General features: G+C 38.4%; 1 protein-coding gene across 9 annotated transcripts in view; it reads left to right on the top strand.

Moving 5' to 3' along the window:
* Nucleotides 1-22,441, top strand: part of sulf1 (sulfatase 1) — a 76,828-nt gene that overhangs the window by 22,254 nt on the left and 32,133 nt on the right. For 6 of the 9 annotated variants that reach the window (XM_056738862.1, XM_056738867.1, XM_056738861.1 and 3 more), the window contains one exon: nt 22,108-22,278. The exons of 2 other annotated variants lie outside the window; for them this stretch is intronic. The gene's annotated coding sequence lies outside the window, so the exon portion shown is untranslated. Of the gene's footprint in view, nt 1-21,999; nt 22,279-22,441 lie in introns of those variants that run through there. One more of the 9 variants, XM_056738864.1, reaches the window with a different exon arrangement.

Here is a 22,441-nt window from a genome sequence, read left to right as displayed (position 1 = left end):
AAGAGTTTGCCATAATCTCAGTTTCGGCCGGCAGTCATTTTACCCATTGTTGCCATTCTTACCTTTTTATATAATCGCTATTTAATGGGGTTGTTTTTCATGAAATGTGTTGGGTTAGATGGCTGATGTTGGATTTGCCAATACATGTACAAGTGAAAGGTTTTGCTGAAATGTTCTTGCACATTGTCCAACTGTTGAAGATGTACACAATGTGCTGCCAATGTTTAATTGTTTTTAGTATGAACTTCATGAATTCCACGTGCAGTTTATTAGCCTGGGAAGTTATATGACAGAATTTGTAGTTTTGGGTGAACTGTTCTTCTGAAGTTTTTTGAACTCATTTCATTATAAACCTGACGGGCAACATGCAAAATTAATCTGGAAACACAAAAAATCCTGAAAAAATCTTTGATGTGGGCTAGGGCCGTTTATATTTTTGAATGAGCCTTTTAGCAATTTAATTTTAAATGTATAGTATATGGACAGTTGTTTTGTTACTGATGCTAGATACCATTTTGACATGCCGCTGTGTTCAACAACTACAATAAAAGTCTCCACTAGAATGGACCTAAGGATTAAGTTGCAGGCTCCGTAAAAAGAAGGACATTCTCCCTATGTTTGCATCACAATTTCAGTATGTGACTAATAATGTAGCTTCATTTGAAGCTTTTCCCCGTTTTGATGGTCGATGTTTGATGTAGTGTTTAAATAATGTGATTTACGCCGTTGATTGTAATCCTAGGTGCATCTTGAAGCGACGGAGTGAAAAACGTCATTGTTCACTATATGTGCGCCGGATGTTTCTGAGCTGGCTGAGACAAAACGTGGAAGCGATCGTGCATAGTGTCTTTAATTAGTATGTGGTTAAATGTATTACCTTGGCATGCAAAGTTTGTACATGTGAGGATTCCTGCAGGAGCCCTGCTGACTTGGTTGTTGTGGGACTTGCTGTTGTAACTGGTTTCAGCTTGAACCTTTTTGCTGTCCAACCTGAAGGGTGTGAATTGTTTGCTGACCCACAATTTAACATTCCAACTTTAAGGCTTTTGAAATGGCCTGAAATGAGGGTTTCTGAATCCCCTTTCTGCACCTTTGATCTTCTGTTCTGTGCAGCTGATATGTTGAACTTTGACCTACTCTCTCCCTCTTGACATGTTTTTTCTCTCATTTTCCTTTATAAGCAGAACATTAGATTTGTACAAGCATACCTTTTTGGGGTATTGAAGTTTGAATAAAGATAATGATTTATTGCTACAGATCTCTTAATACATACTTTTTTTACTTTAGAGTGACTTTCAGGGCTGATTGTTAAACTACGTTTCTTCCCTCCTTGTACGAGGAGGTTTTTATGCAGGTATGAAAGAGCCTTTTACCATAGGTCTAGGAATGAAGGTAGTGGTATTTTGGTAGGCCCCCTCACTGAAAATTGTCCTTTTGAAGTTTCCTCTACATATTTTTCTGGTTGACAGATCAGAGTTACTAAGCAGAAATTAGACAAAAGTGCAAGTGCTTTGATGCTCTGTGTATGTCAAAATTTTCATCACTTTTTTTATAATTTCAACATGTAACTTTGCAGGCTTGCCATATTGTTTTTTTATTTTGAAACTTTAGTAAGCATTGAGATGCTGAAACATTAACACATGATGTCAAATACATATTTGCCAAGATAAATAAAACCTAAATAGACACCAAATAGACAGTTTGGTAAATAAACTGTCTGCAGTTCACATTTTTAACAGATCATGCAAAAGTGCGATGGTTGGATTTCAAATGTGTTTATTTCAAATATCCCTTCAGCATGATACACAGTTAAATATTTTTTGGCCCTAGAGTAGAATGGCACTTCTGGAATAGTTTATGGGTTCCTGAACACAAACTGTGAGGCGCTTTTGATTTTGTTCTTCCGTAAACACAGACTCCTGAAGGATAAGACACGCTCAATTTGGCATAGTGCGCATTCCCCCATTCCCTCACATTCTTTAAGAAACATCTCCCATTGTGTTGCCACTTAAATTAGCCTATCATGCTCTAACATTAAAAGTATTGCAAAGTTTCCATAATTTCATTTTCCAGTGCCTAGAGGTGGAAAACCCATATGTTGGCATGCAGTAATGCAAAATATATAATAATAAATATAGTCCATGAAGATTGTGGAACAACAAAGGCACATTTTGGATACTTTCTTTAAAAGGGTTAAGTATATTCATAAAGTCATATTATATGGTCATTTGAATAATCCAGTGGGTCAAATACAGGTTTCTTAAATTGACTAAACTTTTGACTAAGCCAATAGAAAAATGCTGCTGTAACCAGTAACTACAATTTTGTTTTATAATTGGCACTTGAATATAAAACTGTGATATTTAAATTATTTATAAATTTAATCTTTCACTAGTAGGAAACGGCTCCCCCCTATTTTAACATTTGCATAATATACTAAAAGGAAACAATAAAAGGCCCGGCATACTACATTCGAAATCGAAAACAACCGTCTGTGACACCTTTTCCAACCAAACTCTCTGGTCGAGAGTCCATTTGTTTCACTAATTCGGCGCAGAAAACCAAACTGATCTCTCCGGGAAAGTTTGCGTAGGCCGGTAAACACCTTCGAGCCACCAGTGGTTCATGGCTATTGCCTAATAGGTAGGTGCAGAGCCATTGAGAGAGAGTCGCGTCAACTCCAATGGAACAGTTTTTTTCACAGCAATGGCGGTTCATGGAGGCTCTCAATAGTTCCCGAAAGTTACTAGTTAAACATGGAGCTGCAATTTAACAGACCAACTGAGGAAAACTTCAAACCCATTTAAGGGCGAAGTCATTTAATGAATAAAGAAAGAAAGAAAGAAAGCATTTAAAGAGAAAACATAACTTTCTGAAGGCTCAATTAATCACGTGACACAGGCTCTCAATATTTCCTGGAAGTTACTAGTTACGCATTATGCAAATGACCTCTTTTATCTGTTATAGTGGAATTTAAAAAAAAAAATTAAGCATTGTCGTTATAAGGCAAATATACATACAAGAACAGCAAATTTGTGTTTTATATCACAGCTATCATGTTTTTTGTTTGAGATTATGTGCACAGCGGCTATTTAAATACTCTGGAATGTTCGAAAACAGTATACCGTCTCTCAACCTTTTGGGAGCTTAGTTTTTACCTCCAAACGCAGAGCGAAAATGCAATTCGCTCAGAATTGGCCGGGCCCTTAACATTATAAATTAAAACTAAAATATGCTGTGTATAGTGCCTACACAGAACTTTAATGTCCGCTCTTTATTTTCACGTTATACTATGTTTGTGAAATCATGATTATTAAAAATAACCATTCCCGATAACAGATGTTGCTGCTATCTAATGTAGGGTAACCAACGCTTGCGATGGACACGTTCCAGCCGCCACGGTTATATGCGTCCATTTAAGTGTCATTAGGGGATTATTGTCTAGTGGCAAGATGCTTTATAAATCCCTGCTCTTTGCCACTTGCATGCGGAAGCCACTGACAAGCCCCTTTGTTTGCAATAGATCGCAGAGATATCGCCTGAAGCTCCGAAACCTTCTTTTAACAACAAACACGACATGGTTGTCTAAGGATGACTATCTCCTCAGGCCGGAGTGAAAGGTAGGGTCCATTGCTTAAACCTCATATATCTTCACCTGACAGCCAACTGACCAGTTCCATTACGTGGCTGAACACCACAGCTGTAGAGGTACAAAGAGGAACGTCCGCCTCCCTAATTTCAAAATGTCCGATTTATCAGTCCAATTGCACATACTTTGGACAGTGTATTTTCTTAACGCTGATATGTATATCCACATATCCTGTAGGGCCTCCAATGGGCAGTGTTTGGATTATCTTATCTTGTGAGTGTTGGATCCATTCAGGAACTCCCTGACGAAGCCTAGAGCAAACATTCCAGCGAAAATGCAAGACGTGAATCCTGCGAAAGTTATTCACCTCCTTGACGCTTCACAGCTCATCTCAACTTGACTTAGCAATTTTGTTTGCTTATTGTAAATTTCAAGTGTCATCTTGCCTTAAAGGTGCTTTTTGTACAATAAGGCTTTCACTTTTTTTATCTTTCCTGGGAGTTCAATTGAGCAACAGGAACATGCATAGATGGCATAGAGCAGTGATATGCTTTTTGACTAAATAAATGTGTTAATGGCATGCCCTAATAATTTGAGTTAAACATGACTAAACTTGCCCCAATTTCCTGAACTGCTGGTGTCTTAACTCAGCAGTCCAAGAACTTGTATTATGAGTAGGTCTGTAAAACATCATAAGTGTGGAACTCCTGACAACTTTCTTAAGAAATAACAATGGCTAGGCTGGGTAGCATTGACAGACTAATGGTATGTTGGAAAATCTGAGCCCCGTGTGACGTTCTGTTAAAAATAGCTGTCGTTTATGCAGCGTACTATCAACAAGCTTTCTAGACAGACGTTGAAGAGGCGTTGATTAATAAAGAACTCGTCTGTTTGACATCCTTTTTTCTTTCACACTTCATAGCCTGAGCCACAACACCTCAGGACCATTGCCTTCCCAGCATTCAACAGGGCAGAGAGATTAATGTTAATAATGGATAGAGGTTGACCGATATGGGTTTTTCTCTGACCGATGCAGATATTTAGAAATGAGGCCAGCCAATGGCCAATATATGAGGCCGATTTTCTTTTTCCCACCTTCATCTCATAAAATCTAAAAGTTAAGTGGTACAGAATATTGCTTAAATGAAACATTTATTGCTTAAAGTAAACATGTATTGAAGACATGTCTCTTCAAATCAGTGCACTGGCTGAGTAAGATTAGATTTTTGCAGGGTACAAGGTAGTAATAGTAGCCTAATTCTTAGTTATAATACATCGCTTAAAACTATTAAACACAAGTTTCATTTAAAATGCTCCGTCTTTACCTGTATAAGAGGATCAAACTTCCCATCTTAATAAACGATAGAACCCTGCCAAAAGCACCATATAAAATGTCATGGATTATGGTGATTGAATTGGTTTTAATGGAAACTATAATAGACTAGTGTCTATTGGTACATTTGTACACAATTCTATTGGTGGGAATAATACCCAAAACAAAGTACAAAAGGAGTTTGGTAACGGTTTCAATGAAATACGTTTATGGTTTATGATAGTATTTCAATGAAAACCATTCAAATTTCTTTGATGGGTTCTATTAGGTTTCTATTGTTTTTTTCAGATGGGGTAGGCTATATGTATCTACCGTGCGAATCGGCCTCTCTGTGATTTGGTGGGCTAATAAATCACTTTTCAAGGTTTTATCCACCGTATGTGAATAATGGAAGCTGTTTTGAAGAATTTTTATATTATTTTGTTATCCATATATTCGTGGATTGTACATGTGTATTAGGATGATTGCATTTGTAAAAAGCTTGCATGTGGATTGCTGTGTATGTGTGGATCTCTCGAGTGCATTTGTGAATTACAGTGGTGAGTCTGGATCTCTCCCGTGAATTTATGAATTGCAGTGCGTGGGTCTAGATCTTTCGCTTGCATTTTTGTGATTTACAGTGTGGGAATGTGGATCTTTTACGTGTATTTGTGTTAGGCTTTGAGAATTTCAAAGTTTATCTAGCTATACAACACCGACTAATAGCTGCTGGGCTCGTACCAGGTTTTCGTACCCGTGCATACATGACACACAGTGTTAAAGTGGTAATCTTTTTGCCGCAAGAGGCAGTGTCGCATGTTCCACTACAACACTTGCTCACAGATGCTCATTTATAAAAAAATCCTACAAATCTGCTCGATTAATCAGTTGGCCAAACAATCGGTCGACCTCTAGTACATTTACATTTGCATTTAGTCATTTAGCAGACGCTTTTATCCAAAGAGACTTGCATATAGCTTGTTGCTCCCTAACTCTATGTCATACAGGAGCCATAATAAATTTGGTGCCAATTCAAAGTTACTAGTTCCAACAAAAGCTAGACCACTACCTGTTGAGAGAAAGGGATAGTGAGTTTTTATTTTTTATTTATTTGTCTGTCAGATATTCACAGAAGAGTTGGGTTTTAAGACGTTTTTTGAATGTTGTTGTGAGAGATGTGGTTGACCGGACAGAGTTAGGAAGAATGTTCCACCAGGAAGGAGTTGTGAAGCGGAATGTGAGGGAAAGCGATTTCTTTTCCTTGTGAGAAGGCAATACAAGACGCTGCTGGTTTGCTGAACGCAGGGATCTTGATGAGGTGTAGGGTTGCAGGAGGGTGTGAAAGTAAGCCGGTGCAGATTCAGTGATAGTCCTGTAGGCAAGCATTAGTGACTTGAATCTGATGCTGGCTTCGACGGGTAGCCAGTGGAGAAAGATGAAAAGGGGTGTCACACAGTAATGGACAAGGAGGGTTTTTCATGCTAGTTTTTTTAAATACGTGGTAGCACACATGTAATGCAGTCTGACAAACAATGGAGTATCATTGTGTGATCCAGCCTTATATCTCAGACACACTGCCGGTAAAGCTAAGCCACATCTCTAAGATTTTTTTCCCCCTTTTGCCGCCTTAAGGTGTTAAATATTTTCTGCTTCTATAAAATGCCCATTTGAAGCTGCTATTTATTGTACTGTTTACTTAAATACACATGTTGAGGAATCGCACATCTGTGTACCAACTGAAAGATAATGTGAGGTTGAATGAAGTCATGCTGTGATACGAAATTGAAGCCGTGTTTGTGCTTGAGTATGCCGCGATAATGATTTTCTGTTGAAGGTCACACGCAAAAAACTGTACAAATATAAAGCAGAATTTTAACTGCTATTACAGTTTACTGACTTTTCACAAGACACTTCCCTAATGACTGTGATTCCTGGGATATTTTGTCATGGGATTCTGTCGTCTTCAGATCTGATTGCTTTGACAACGAGTGGCCAGAAGAAACTTGCAAATTAGGACTGGTATGCGTTTCTCCCGTTACATCATGTTACATTATTTGTAGTGATCTGATGGCATCATTATGAAAACCTTACTACATTAATATCTTCACTGAAGATGTAAGAAGATGGTTTTGTAGCTCAACTGGGGTTCAATGGGTTCAATCCCATGTCACAGACATATTGTTTTTGAATCACTGTGTGGCTTAGATGAAAAGCATCTCTTAAATGTAATAATATACAGTCAAACCCAAAATTATTCAGACAGCAGACATAATTTTGGATTTTTTTTATTACTGCATGCAGGACACGATTTTGCTATCCTCACTTTCATAAATGAACTAAACTAAAGTAAAGTCTCGCAGATTATACTCCAAAATTCTTCAAACATGGTACTACCAGTAAAAATAATAAAAAATTGGGATAAAAATGATTGAGACACTTTTACCTACCTGACCATGTTTTGCTCAAGTGTTTTTCTTCAACTGCTAATGCGACTTTAACATCACAGACTGAACAAAATTAAGCATTGCTTGGTTATTGGATATCCTAAATAAATATATTATTATTAAGTTTTATCTCATTGTGGACCTAAATTTAACTGCTGACAGCTATTAAACATAATTAATTTGTGAGATAGTCTATCAAAGTTATTTGACATTATCAAGATGAATTTTTCGGACACTGTTTAACGCTTGTCATATTTTATTACCATTTTATAAACTATAGCCAATAAACTGAGAATTTTTAAAGATGTCTGAATTTTATTTAGGGTTGACTGGATATTGACAATAAAAACCAATGCTTATGATTGAAATAATATGACATAGGGCATGATGGGACTGTACTGAGAAACTTAAGCAAATGAATAGGGTTTGTGTATCTTTGTTCTTTTCAGAAGCTCCTTATTTGTCTTGGCCTTCCCAGTTTCAAGATTCCTCTGTTTAGCCTCTGTTTACATGTGCTTTCCTTCAGATTCAGCACCAGGGCTCCTATGCAACTCAAACCTCCCATTTCCATTACCTGCAGTGACCCTCACCAAACCAAATTTCGCTCTGTTTCTTTAAGTCACCTTAGTGCTAATTCCTGTTAATGCCCCCATTTGTGTCAGCAGTGTTTTTTCTATCCCAAATACTGCCAGGGGATATTTTGCTTTCCCAGTCATAAAGAATGACATTTAAAGGGGGTCTACACTTTTGCCATGTGTGTATTCGTAGTCTGCTATGTTTCAAATGGCGAAAGGGAAGCTCTTGCATTTACATGTCTGAGGTTTTTTGTGATGAAAGAACTTGACCACTTTTTATTGACTTATTTATTTGAAATAACATGCAATGAATTTGTTTACAATAGTCTGTATGGTCAAGTGACCAAGATTAGGTGATGTTTAATGGCAAACATTTCTCATATCGCTGCTGTCCACCCAAAACCTGGTGTCTCAATATTTTGGGATAATGATTTTCCAATAAATCATTATTATCAGTCACACTTTATGTTTGTCACTGGGTCTTACAAAAATCTAACCAATAAAAAAATATTAAAAAGTTTTCATTAATCATTTAATCATTTTTTTAAATGATTATACGAATTGTCAGTGTTTTTTATTTCCTGGATAAACTGCAGGTTTGGACAAACAAGGTTTCAGAAGGACAGCGACGATATTCTTCATCTTGCATGTTATCTCTGCAATTGAAAAGTGAATTAGGCAATTGAGTTTACCAGATAATGTGAATGATTGATTTGTTTTGAGTCTGTTGAAAGATATGTCGACCAATGGAATTTTGTATTACTACCAACTTTTGGTCACATGATTATGCAATACTTTAACAAATTCTTTCATTTTCCGTCTGTTTATGCAAGTTGATGGATTTGTGGCATAAACTAGGTGCCATTATGCTTCTCTGTAGTTAAGTGACCAAATTGAAGCCATTTTTGTTGAGGTAAAAAACTGAACATATTTGTCTTAGTCCTTAATGTAAAGCTGAGCTCGGGCTGATAAGTCAAGATAGATGGGTGTTCTCGATTTAGTCTCAAGTAGAACTTTAAGGGTTGAGACTGACTTATCTCCTTGCTGCACAAATGCAAGGTCAAAGGTCACTTGAACTTCTCTCAGCTCTGTTGATGATGTCATTTCAGAATAAAAACCCATTGACTTAATGGTGAAATTCAACCGAGAGAGATGCCACAACAATCTGAAACACCTTGTTTTGGACTCTGCATCACCACAAGGGCACATGCAGTTCTACTTATAGCTCTGTTAATGATCATTATGCTCCTTTCCAGATGTTCCTCTTGTTTAATGTTGCATGCACATGACAATTGACTCCACCAGCTTGGCTTGGATGCAGCCCCACCATGTATGTTTTGGGTTGCCTTTGTCTTAACACACCAGTGCTAAAACCTGCTAGTGATTGAGTATATTGGCCTTGTCAGTCAACTGCAGAGCAATGCATGCCTCGGTTTAGTTACTTCATGCTTTGGCATTAATCTGCACGGTCTCTGGATGGGAGATCCAAACACAAGAAGAGTCGTGTGCCTGCAGATGAACGATGAAGGAAGTTGGCTCCAGTATTTGGTCTAGATCGTGTTGGCAGTGATGCCTGGTGGACTTTCCTGACTGGCAATGTGTTTGGAGATGTATAGGAGGGGAGTAGTCATCTTCATAAGATTGTGATGTCTAAAGGGGTTGTAGAAGAAATGCTGGTCTGGAACTTTGCCTGCTGTCAGCGCCCCACGGTTTTGGCAGTGTGGTGATGTGAAACAAGCTGGTCCCGGTTTGCGCTGCAAGTGAAGGGGACCGTTTGGGTCCTTTGAGGATACAGTCACAGACTTTGAAATCCCGTCTAAAAAGCTGGGTGGTTGCTTATTTGCTTTTCAGTTTGTATTCTGCTTTGAAACCGTCATCATGTAAAGTCTGTCTAGTACCATGGCTACTTCAGTCTGGGTTTCATGAGTAAGAATGTTACTTTGGTTTTGGAGTTACTCGTGTGTAAAAGCTTTGCTGAGCAATGTCTGGTGTAGAGTAAACTGCATGACTGGTTTGGTAAATCTCTTGGTAAATCGGAGGGGTATCATTTCCTGTAAATCCAGTTCAGTTTTATGATAAAAGTTTAAAATAAGTAGTGCATTTTTGCAATGCATCTATCATTGTTTACAATAAGCTGTAATTTTTTGCATATTGTTATAAATGAACTTTTAAGCCTTAAATAGGTATATGATTAATATTCATCTATACACAGTAGGACTGTATATGTTAGTATTAGACACATTGAAGTCCTAATCCCTTACACTGAACTGTAAAATAAGTCAAAAATATATCCAATGTTTATGTATTTGAATGAGTGCCTCCTTGATGATAAGCATAGTGCATTAGTATAACCGATGTCCAAATACTTATTGCAGCTGACATGTTGCAAAATAAGATTGTAAATTTGATGTTTTCTCCGCTCACTTGGATTCAGAAGGATGGGTAAGCCATCTGTAGCCTTTAGCAAACAGGATGTGAGGTGCAAAAAAAATCAGCTGCATTATACTGAGATATGAAAACACTGACAGAGCTATCTTTTCTTTTGCTTTAAATTCTGATCCATGTGGGTGGCAGAAAGTCTTATTCTTGGCCTCAACAAGTGCACAACTTGAGGTAAACTTTAAGATTGTGTATTTGAGAGATTGTCAGTTACAGATTGAAAGCACAGTTTTTTTTCTTACTGAAGTGTATTATACTAAGCTTTTTATTTGATTTCCAAAGCGAATTCCTTCACAGTGCTCTTATGGGTAATTTCACTATGAGAGGTCACCAGGTGCTTCACGGGACTAAAGTCTTTTTTTATTAATCGAGTTTTGTTAATGGGTGAACCTTACAAGGTTCCCACTGGGATGAACATTTGAATCCCTTTCTTTAACCTTGGAAGAGCATAACACAAACATATATCTCATGTCCTTTGTTGGAGTGGATAAGAAGCCGTAGTTGATAGAAGAAAATAAAGAATTTACGATGTCCGTGTCAGTGTGTCGATACAGAAGGGAAAGTTTTAATCTTCTTCTAAAACCCATTCTCAGTCTAAGCTTGAAATATTTTTGTTGTAGTTGTAGACTTTCTGTTTTTATAATACAATTTAGCTGAGTTTGTGTGTAGAGCAAGTAAAAGTTCAAATTAAGTTCGCCAAGTGGCCCAAAAGTCATTCTAGTCTCTGTTTAGGCTCAGGGGGCCATGACAATCTTTGAGTAGGTACAGTATGAAAAATAACATGTTGCAGTGTGCAGGGCAGCCTGCTGTTAATCTCAAACTAAAATGTCCCTTAAGATCTGTGACCTCAATGTTCTGAACTCTCCCCCACCCATGTTGGGATGGACAATAAACCACAGTTGGACATCCTGAATTCCTCACTGTTTTTCCCTTGACTCTGTGGTGTATCAATGTCCAGTATGAGGAGAAGGGTTTTATTTTGTTTAGGCCTTCGTGATTCCTATGATTCTTGGGCTATGTGTCCAAACATGCAGATTGTGAATCAAGCCTCCACATCAAGGAGAGGAATTCACCTGGAAAGCGAGTGTTCTGGCTGACAGCTATCTGCAACAGAATGAAAGCAAACAAGGATGATAGTAGGCCGGAGAGATGAAAAGGTAGATTTATCTGTTTTTCACTGTATGGCTGAAGACACTGGGCATCAAGATGTCTTTTAGAGGAAGTTGGCTTGTAAAACAAGGGACCATTTATACAGTCTACTTTTGTTTAGAATGGTATCTGTAATGAGATTGTGAGAGTAGGGTTTTGGATAATCGGAGTAAAATGACGACACCACATGTGCATGTATGGAGGTAGTTTCAGTAAAAAAAAAAGGATCTGAAATTATTGATATAGAGTAGTTTGTAGAATCATCTGAAGTTGTTTATCATTGTAGATTAATATAAAGTCAAAGTTTCATTGAGAAGTGAGACGTTTATATTGAAGCAAATGATGTACAGTGTATATACAGTATAAGTAAAAAATAAGACCTATTTTAAATCTCACCTCAAGTGGTGACAGATGTATTTGAGATGCATGTCATCACCAGATCTCATCATAACAGATCTTCATGGCAGGTGTAAACCGGGAAGTCAAGAACCACCCTTCATATTGCCTTTGGAACACCCAAAGTCCTCATTAGAGCTGAGAAATGTCCTCCTGTTCAGGGTCGAGTGCCGAGTTTGGCTCTGTGCAGCAGGGGTGAAGCCGGACCGTTCTTTCTTCCATGCATATGCAAGCACATCCTGAGAAAGAAGCTTGGCCGAGTGTCAGGGGAGCACTACAAAAGATTGGTGCCTGACAAGAGGCTGAGCTCCCTGCCAGCCGAGAGGGTTACAAAGTGGAACCGAGGGCCTCAGTAATGTTTGCTAAGATCTAAAGCTGTTCTCCATAGCACTGTTTACATTTCATTCACTTGCACAGCTGAAAAGTACATAGTCTCCTTTTATACCTTCCCCTTCCACTGTCATTTCGTTTTCTTTTCTTTTTGACTCTGAAAGTTGTATTCTGCCATTTGGTCAAAGAATGTGTACCAGAGGATATTATGTGGTCTAATGGGATTATTAGTTGGTTTGTTCTGCAGGGCAAATCACCCCGGTGGGTTTATTCACTTTTAGAAGGACAGGGTTTCATTGAACTGTCCGTTTCGCTGGCAGAGCTTTACTGCAATTCACAGTTCTGTTTTTGCACAAGACATTTCCAGCATTAGCCATGTGCATTATTTTGAGAGTTTTGGAGGGTTGCCGTTGCGTAAATAAACTCCAGCTGAGAATACCGGATGTTATGACAACTGTTAAAGATTGTTGTGATTTTACTGGGGCACAAGTGGATTTTATTTTAAATTTGTGGAATGTGTTTTTGGTTCAGGTTACATCACACATTCTTTCCGATTCCCCCACCACATTTGCATAAATGTTCATGGATGTTTTTCGGAGAAAGATTTCTGAACAGAAGTCTTATTGCTGAGATGAACCTACTTCAGGTCAGGCTTTCATTTCTGGTTGGTGTTTATATTTGTCAACTTTGAAAGATTTTATGGAGCATTGACATTTGATCTTTTTAATAATCTGACATCTAAGATGCATTTATGAATGAAAACAACCTCTAGACAACCTAAATAAACAAAACACAACCTCAGCAGGGATACAGTAGGGTTGTTCAGTTTATAAATGTTGCTCTTTCCAATGGAACTATGAACATGCATGAGCAAGCAATGGTTGAGGGTTAGCCTAGCCTTAGCATCATCAGAAAGCTCGGTTTTATTTTTATGTAGCAAGGGACCAGTAGGTGTTATGTGAGGATATATTTGTGTCCGAGTGAAAATGAAATGTGCGCATCGGATCGGACTAGATTTGATTAAGATGCATGAAGTGACCAATACATTGGTGATGTTTTTGTTTGTGGGGATTGTGGCTATCAGTGGGGGTTAGAAGAGGATTTCTTGTTCCCTTCACAAACTGTCTTTTTTATGGCTGTCAAGATGCTCCTCTTTAGTCATTGTTTACTGCCTTTGTTTAAATGGGCACCCAATTAGCACAGAGACGATAGCAAAGCCCCACCAGTACCGTTCAGGATGTAGTGGGCTTCCTGCTCTTAGATGGACACACAAAGGCAGGCTAAAATAACCCTGGCCATTTAGTCACATAGCGTTTAACATCAAGCTGTGAATTATGGGTAAAGCGTGCTGAAACTGAAGGCACAGAGCTATAGCTGTCCTAAATGAAGGCTGCTTATCACCTGCCCAGTGCCACAGCTCTGATACAAGCACAATACTACCAAACACCGAGGTATTACTGGAATTTGCACCTGTTGCAGGACAAGCCCATCTCATGTAATGGCCTAAATGATGACTGTTACACATTTGGTACTAAACCAAACAGAAGGTGCAGAAATTTGTGTCATCGCTGACCTATCTTTTTCCTTTTTTTGTCTTTATTGGTATAAAAGGAACATCTTGAAAACCCCTTATTTTACCTTTAACCTAATTGAGTTTTTATTTATTTATTAGTTTATTTTATTTATTCAACGTATTTTTTTATTCAATGAATTTTATTTATTTATTTTACTTTTTTATTTGTTATATTTTATTTTTGTACATACACATTTATTTTCATTTAGGGCTTTTAACGCATGCAATTTTTTTTTTCAGATTAACGTGTTAAAATATTTAACGCCATTAACACAGCATCCGTTTATTTTTTTGTCTTCCTTTGTCTAGCGTTACATTTTATAATCACGGTCTTATTGATGTAAATGCCATAAATGTGTTTATTTATTTATTTATTCAATGAATTTTATTTATTTATTTTACTTTTTTTTTTTTATTAGTTATATATATATATTTTTACAAACGCATTTATTTTATCCAGGCTGTTAACACGTATAATTTTCTTTTCAGATTAACGCATTAAAATATTTAAAGGCATTAACCAAACATCCGTTTATTTTTTTGTCATTCTTTGTCTAGCGTTACATTTTTAAATTACGCTCCCATTCATGTAAAGGCCGTAAAACCATTTAAGCGCGATTTGAAACCGTTGCTTTAATAGGTTCAGTATAGAAAAACAGCTTCTGTATTTAAAGGTCCATTCCGTGAAATGTAGCGGCAAGGTTTCGAATTGCAACCAACCGCTCACTCCACCCCTCCCCCTTCCTTTCGAAATACTATTAAGGCTGACAGAACAGGGCGAATTACATGCAAGGGGGACCTTAATGGAAATGGCTTATTCTAAGGTAATAAAAACATAACGCTTTACTGTGTAAGCTCTTTATACACCTCTGAAGGCATAGCTATGTCAATATATTGCATTTCTATCAATAGATCATCCCAAAAATTACACTAAAAAGACTGTAAAGTGTTTGAAAACTTAATTAAATTTCTGTATATTTCCTAGCTGTTAGACCTGATAGCTCTGTTATTCTTCACTTCACTGTTAAATGGATATATTTAAGGTTCAAATAAAGACAAAATAATTAATTTAATGGAGACATCATTTGCAGTACTAATATCAGAATGTTGTGTTTCATTCATAAAATGTTGTTAAAGAAATCTGTGTTTTTTTACAATAATTTGGAGATTAAATGCGAAATTATTAGAATGTAGAAGTATATTTTAAAACTTCAATGATATGTTTGATTAATCACAAAAATAATGAGAGATTAATCAGATACATTTTTAAATCAGTTGACAACACTCATTTTATTGTTTATTTAGTTATAGTATTTATTTACACTATTTATGGTTGTGTTGAACCAATTGCAGGGTAAAATGGAACAAATGTATAAAACACCTTGTTATCAAGCCAAGAGTTGAAACAACCCAGTATTTATGGTAATTTATTTCATAATATTTATGTAATTTTTGTTGTAAATCTATTTGAATAGTTTAAACAAACATGGCAGCATTTTATACTTTATTTAATTAGTGGGTTTACATTCCTTTATACATACACTTTAGACTTCTAGATTACATTTAAGACCCTTTGTTCGTGTTTGTGAAAATATCTTGTATTACATAAAAGGCGGCAGTATAAACATTTCGGTAATTCGGTGTGGGATAACATGAAATAATGTTGGGTAAGGCGGTTGGTCAACTCGCAGACTTTTTGCACATTGTGACAAGGACCCTTCAGCATGGTCATTCTCAGCACAGCAGCTGCATCCATTCTCTGAAAGGCTTAGGTGCAGACATCCTTTATTGTAGCATGGGGCCATAATGTCCCCTTTCAACTGGCCCTTAATAAACAGCCAGGTGTGAGCACTGCGAGAGGGGAAAGCGAGAGAAGGCAGGAGGGGTCTGCTGCCACTCTGCACTTCTATTTTAATTCGAATGCCCCCTCATGTTCATCAGAAGAGAGGTCTAATAAATATTATAAATAACCAGCAATGCGATAAAGCCCAGTGGTTGAGTCAGTTGTTTTTAGTGATTGTGCTGCGTGGTAATTATTTCCTCTGAGAAATGGAAGGGGTGCAGTGGGCCAAATTAAAGACCTCATTGCTCTTGTGCCAATCACAAATCGCCAGGCCCTTGTTGCTTCCTCTCCTCGAAGACTGAGATTCAAATTAAAAAGCCATAATTGTTTTTCCCCCCACCTGTGGATGGGTTCTGCACAAAGTGAAATGTGCTTGTATACTTGTGTCCATGCTGCGGGTGTAAGGTCCCCGACACACACGCATACTTGAATATATGGAAAGGATTAACGCGCATAAGGATATTTTATTACCGGAGGTTTATTAGAAAAATATATTTGATGTGCATGACTTGGAATATTTCATTTGTGTAATAGTTCACAGGTATATTACAAAAGTGCAGTGTCTGGAAATTACTTGTGAATGTGATGGAAGATGGCAGAAACCATTGAACTATTATCTTCTTATAAGCTGTCAAGCCTTAGTGATGCATTTAGACACAGTGTTTTCACATCTTCTTCTTATCACTGCCCCAAGCCACCTCTAGGGTCGTACAGGGGGTGAGCGCTATCAAGATGACAGTGGACCCAACACACCCCAAACATTAAATCTGTCTCTCAACGACCTTCCGGCGGCATGCTTTCAGGGATTATACTCAACCAGCCATTTCAGGATGCTGGAGAGCAGACAGGGCCTCCTCGTATGAGGATTTGCCGTTCTGTCTTGTTCTTGCTTTTCACCTCTGGGCCTGAGAGGATTAAACTGACCTTCCGGACAGAGAGCTTTATTTGCCCAAGATGAGAGTCAGAGGAAATAACTACTATCTAAGGATTCCTGGAGGTGAAAAAAATAATCTGATGGGGCTCTGAAAACGTGAAGTTTTAAATGAACTTGCGTAAAACTGTTCATTCTTCATCAGCAAGATTGCAAAAAACCCGTTTGCCCCAAATTGGCGCTTTTTTTTTTTTTTTTGATTGTCAGTAATTAAATTAGTAAACTATTATCTGTAAAAAGTCAATTTGACATAGGCTTATGGAGAGCAAATTAGAGAAATATTAGGTAAGGTAATTGCGGTTCAATAGTCCGTAATCTTGGAAATGTTTTTTTTCTTCAGTTTCCTGCCACCTCTCTGGGGGTATGACTTAAACTTTTATCTGTCATAAGTGCTGGATTTGTGATGTTGCGGTCTGGTTTTGAGCTGAACCCCTTGAGCGGCGCCAGAAATCAGATCGGGACTTTGAACTTGTCGTTTTCTATTTAAGTGATCTTAAGTCTATCCCTGATGGATTTGGGCTGTAAGTTGCCAAAGTTAATTTTTGCAATGTTATGTTTTTTAAATGTAAGAATGCCAACTCTTTTCAACAAATTAATAAAATTGAATAGATTTCATTCCGTTTTTATCTTTTGGTGTTTCATGTTGAGATGCGTTTAGATATGGATTGGATTATAAAATCCCCCTGTACCCAGGGGCCACAGCCTTTAGGGGCCTACAGCCTTGGGCTAAAAGAAGTTTAAAGGGATTGTTCAGCCAAAACCCTTTAAACAACAGGGTCCTCTGAGAAATCATGCATTTTGGTTGGCTTAAATGCACATAGTTTTTGGCCAAATCTCCCTTGTCACCAAACAGAAAAATTGTCTTGAAGACAATGGTGAAGAGTTGAGGCTTCCAAGGTTTTTGTCCAGGGGCTTCACAAGACCATGATCTGGCCTGGATGTATTTGATCTAGTTTGCAGGGGTTGTTACTCGCTCCTAGAATCTTAAAGCAAGTCTTCTTGCCCTGAAGGAATTCCTTTTGCTCGGTCCGCTCTGACAATGCAACGATTGAAAAGCCTGCTCTGTAGGAGATAGTGATTCACACTAATGACCCTCACTTGAGGTGCCTTTTCTTTAGAGGAGGAATGTTTTAGTGTCTCCGTTGCAGCTGCTCCCCATCTGCTATAAATGCAAGATTAGTATCGCTTTATTCTTACATGTGGGACTCCCACGGGCTAATAATTTACACATGCTGTCATGCTACACTGTGCTTTACTGTTTCTGAGTGCTGAGATGCTGAGCAGGGACAGGGCCTGAGGGCACAGGGGGATCACGGGATTCCTGTGCTACCAAGCATACTGGGATACACAAACCCCAGGACAGTCTGGTCGAGAAGATAGGCCACCCCTTCCACTTAATACATCAACTGTAATCGTTTATTAAGACAATAGCTTTCATATGTCACCTTGGTGTGTAGGTGAGTCGACCCAGTCTGCTAGAACATTTTAGAAGAGCTACACAAAGAATGGATAATGCATTCGCTTTACCCACAAAGTACTTCGGTGTAAGATTTTTATTGCATTATCCAATTTTTATTGAAATTAACCTCCGTGGGTCATCTAGTCTCCTGGATTGCAGATGTGCTGTTCAGCCAAACTTTTAAGGAAAAGTCATGTTATAAACAGATGTACATGGTTTGGCTGTACTAATGTTTCAGCGATGCCAATATACTTAACCATGCAGAAAGTTTCTGGCCTGATGTGATGGAGGGGCCCGTATCGCAGAACAAATGATGGTTCTGATAAAGACTGCGAAGGAAATTACTTCTATATTCAGTTTCACGCTCTACAGGCAGTGAGATCCTATGAAACCAATATAGTGTTTGAAGCGTCGGTCAGTATTGGCCCTTGCATAGCCTTCGCTTAAATAATACCCATGACTGCCACGTAACTAAGGAGCTGCAGTAACACTCTCTTTCAAACTTATTCATTTGGATCTGGAGGCATTTATGGATCCTTTTGTCAAAGAATGTACTTGACAAATGTTCAACTATAGAGAAAATTGCCGTCCGTGGAGCGGTCAGTTCTACATGTGTTGGCAATTAGCTTGACGTTGGCTGCCCCCAACCTTCAATGCAAGGTTGTTTTGTCAGGAATTAAAAATGTGAAATTCAGTGCAATTTAGTCTTAGCAAAGCAGTTTAGCTGCTATTAGTCAATGTAAGTCTATGTTAGTACATCTGTTATTGGTGGTTATTCAGTTCCAGTGAGGCATGAATTCTCTCTGCTTTATGTAAAAATGAACAAGACAGATATGCATGTAGTGTTTTAACGTCGTTTTGACTGTGGGTAAACATAACCGCTTTGTATTTTCAGGTTGGAATTACTTTGATTTATATCTCAATGATTGACGTTCCTCCCCATATTTATTGGTTGATTAGAGGCATTTCCACATGACACTTCTCTGTATTGTGTTAATTGCGTTAACTAGCTGCTAGCTTTGATGTATAGTCTCAAAGAACCGCCTTGATGAGGTTGACAATGGCGACCGTGTCTGAGAAATCAAAATGCTGGAATGCAATTAGCACGCCATTAGCTGGCTTGTTTACCTTTTTGATCTGTGTGAAACTGAGGCTGATGAATGGCGTTCCAAGGCGTTTCTGAATGGTTGTGTAAAATTTTGTTACATTTAAAGTGCAAACTGCATTGTGATTTGTTCGGTGTTCAATGCCTAATCTTAGCTGTTACATGTGTATTGATGATGAAGACGTGGATATTTCAGGACAGTGATGAGGTCAAAGCATTAAGCAGCTGACTCCATGCACTCTTTGATCCACAGCACTGCTGCATTGCACACGTGCTGTTGGCACTCAAAACTATGGAAGATAACACCACGAATGTCATTTATGTTCGGAGTTGTAGAGCTTTCTCTCTCACACACACTTGCTGGTGTTCTCTCTCTCTCGCTCTCTCTCTCTATCTCTCTCTCAATGGGTTAAAGACACCAGATCTCATCCAAGCGTATGAAATGAGACAAATGAAGCAAGTAAGCCCTCTTACCGATTTACACACACAAGGTTCTCACTGCACCTGTGAGCCTCATTTAGTCTTGTAGATGGGAGAGGGCCCTTGCAGGGGTTAATTCTTGTTGGGATTGTCCCCCGTGTCCTTCGCTCTCCTCTCTTTTGTGTGTTGGAACGGGGAACCCTTTTAGGTTTGGCTCTGTACAGCCTAAGTGACCTCCTGCAGGGTCTTTAGGTTTATTTGACAGAAGAGCTCATAGAGTCCTATTCTGAAGACCTTGAAAACTTTCTTTCGTTCTTTCATTCGTTCTTTCTTTCGCTCTTTCTTTCGTTCGTTCTTTCTTTCGCAACAATGCAAAATTGTGTATTTAATTGAAGTTAGTTTACTTTTTACTTTGTTCTTTTTTCTTTTTTTTATTAACCCATTCTAGAACTTGCATTTAAAGTTAGTCATTTTAAACACAAAATACTTCATCCTGATTTAAGGTAATTTTTATATTTTCGCAGTGTAAAAGGTGGATTGAATTTAAGACCTTTCCAAAGATATTTATTTTTGTGTGCTTATTTTATGTGCAATTTATTTTTATCTATTAATCAATACAATTTTTATCCATTTACTTATTTTGCTCATAGGGCTTTAGCTGAAGTTTCTTGACTCCTGTTAGATTATCTGCATTTTCTAAAACTATACCTGCTCTTGTACCTTAAGCATTTTTTACCAGTATTCTATAAAGTCCATCAAAGAATAGGGTGGGTTTACTACTGCCCACCCTCAAAGGCCTTTTAGAAATGTCTTTTGGGGGGTGCTGGGTATGGGGTTTGAGGAGTAGCACGTACTGAGTTGCAAGGGGGTGGGGTCGCACTTTCTGAATTCAGTCAATCTAATTTCAGCTCTTCCCCTGAAGCCCTTGTCCCTGCTCCCCTTGTCAAAACCTCATGTGAACCAAAACCAGGGGTTTCACTGGCCCCTGATGAAAACAGCCTTTGTTGTTTTTAATCTAATATCCTGTGCATTTAAACACCAGTGAAAATGAATAACCTGTTCAAAAAGTGGAAGTATCTTTTTTCAGCCTGTATTTCCGCTGAATGTGCCGGCCGGAAAATGAATCCGAGTATGCTGTTCGAGATAGTGCAAATGGCATTAAGACATGATGAATGAATTTGGTGGAAGTTTTTATTTATTTATTAGGTTGATTAATCGCTGGATGGGTAAAAGGAAACAAACTTGTGATGTGTTAAGTGTTTTCAAACTATAGTCACCCCGTTCTTTCCAATGGGAGTATCAAGTGAGTCATGCTAATGGCCATGTAAATATATTTTGCCAGTAGTTTCCCTGAAACTGTCACCCTAGTGCTTCCAAGATTGACATAATGAGTGTCAGAAAGGTAAAACAGATTTGGTTTATGGAATTAATGGATAAAAAGGGTGTCTAATCTACTTAGCCGCGGCTACCAGAGAAGGTTAAGTGATGACTAGCTCCCTGTGTTTGTTAGATTTTTGGACCGCCGAGGGGTTTGTCACGGGTGAAGATTGATCAGTGTTTGAGTTTGGTCTGGTCTAACAGAAACTTTTACCAGGTGTGAAAGCAGCTTTAAAGAATGCTAATAGGTCACTTAGCGGCCTTTGTTTTTATTTCCTCAACTGATGAACTTAGTCGCAAAGATAGCACAGAGCCCAGGTTCCAATGTTTATTGAGCCACAGGTTTGATAAAAGACAAGTGGCTTTCTTGTTGACGTTCGACTAACACCAAGATGAAATGATTAGTCCTTTCCATTGTCAGCGTGTCAAAACATGAGCCGGTTTTCCGAAGTCTTGTTGGCTAAATCTAATGTTTCTGAGGATATGTTATTAACAGTAAATTATTTAGTCTAGTTTTTTAGATAACTATTTAAATAACACGGATTGAGGTTACTTAAATAAATGAAACGAAATTGAGCTAATAATCATGGTTCCAAATCCTTATCTCTGGAAAATCTCTGTCTTGAAGGCAATGGATTACGAAGGACAGGAATGCTGCTTGGACAGCTGAAGATTTATAATAGGGAGGTGTGAATTGCAGATGTAGCAACATAGTGCAAACAGCACTACTTTCAGCTCTTTATAAACCTTTTTATTTGACCGCTCAAAAACAGGCAAGATTAACTGGCTACGACTCGGTGTTAAATGAACCACTGATTTCTAAAGAACCCCAGGTTGCTTGTACGGGATTCCTGGGAGCTACAAGTGGTAACAAAACTGTTCAGAGGCACATGCCCCTCCCACCATCCTCTAAACTTACAAACGCATACCGGCTCGCATTCTCTGTCCCCTCCCTCCCCTCTCCTCATCTTCTCCTCCCTCTCCCGCTCTCTCTAAATCTCAGGTTACTGTGACTGGAGGTTTTAGACATCTCTGCTAGTGTTTCCCTTATGTCCTGAACCCTGCCTCCAGCCTGGGAAGAGCCACCCAGTGCCCCCTCTGATTGGACTGGGTAGTTTGTCTTGACGCACCACTGTGCTGAGTGCTGGAAGACGTGTTTCAACAGATGGTTGGGGTTAGTGTGTGTCATCACATCGGAGAAGGATTAGAGGAAGAAGGTTGTCTTCCAGGAGCAGTGTGGTCCTCACAAACACTCTGTTGACTTCAGGAGCTCAGGAGAGAACAACACACAGAGATAGATCAACTACATGAACAAGACTGACACTCTGTTATACAGGTAGTAATTTTATTTTTTAAACTTTTCTCTGTTGATTGTTTTTTTTTTACTGAGGATCTTGTATTTTTAGTTCATCCGGGTTACATGTTTTTGCCTGTCTCTTATGTAAACTGAAGTGTGCTGTCAGGTTTTCTGAATGAGAGATTGTGGTGTAGCCGGTGTA

The sequence above is a fragment of the Triplophysa dalaica genome, chromosome 23 (genome assembly GCF_015846415.1).
Source record: "Triplophysa dalaica isolate WHDGS20190420 chromosome 23, ASM1584641v1, whole genome shotgun sequence".
NCBI lineage: Eukaryota > Metazoa > Chordata > Actinopteri > Cypriniformes > Nemacheilidae > Triplophysa > Triplophysa dalaica.
Note: the sequence above shows the minus strand (reverse complement) of the source record. Positions and strands in the feature narration are given on the sequence as shown.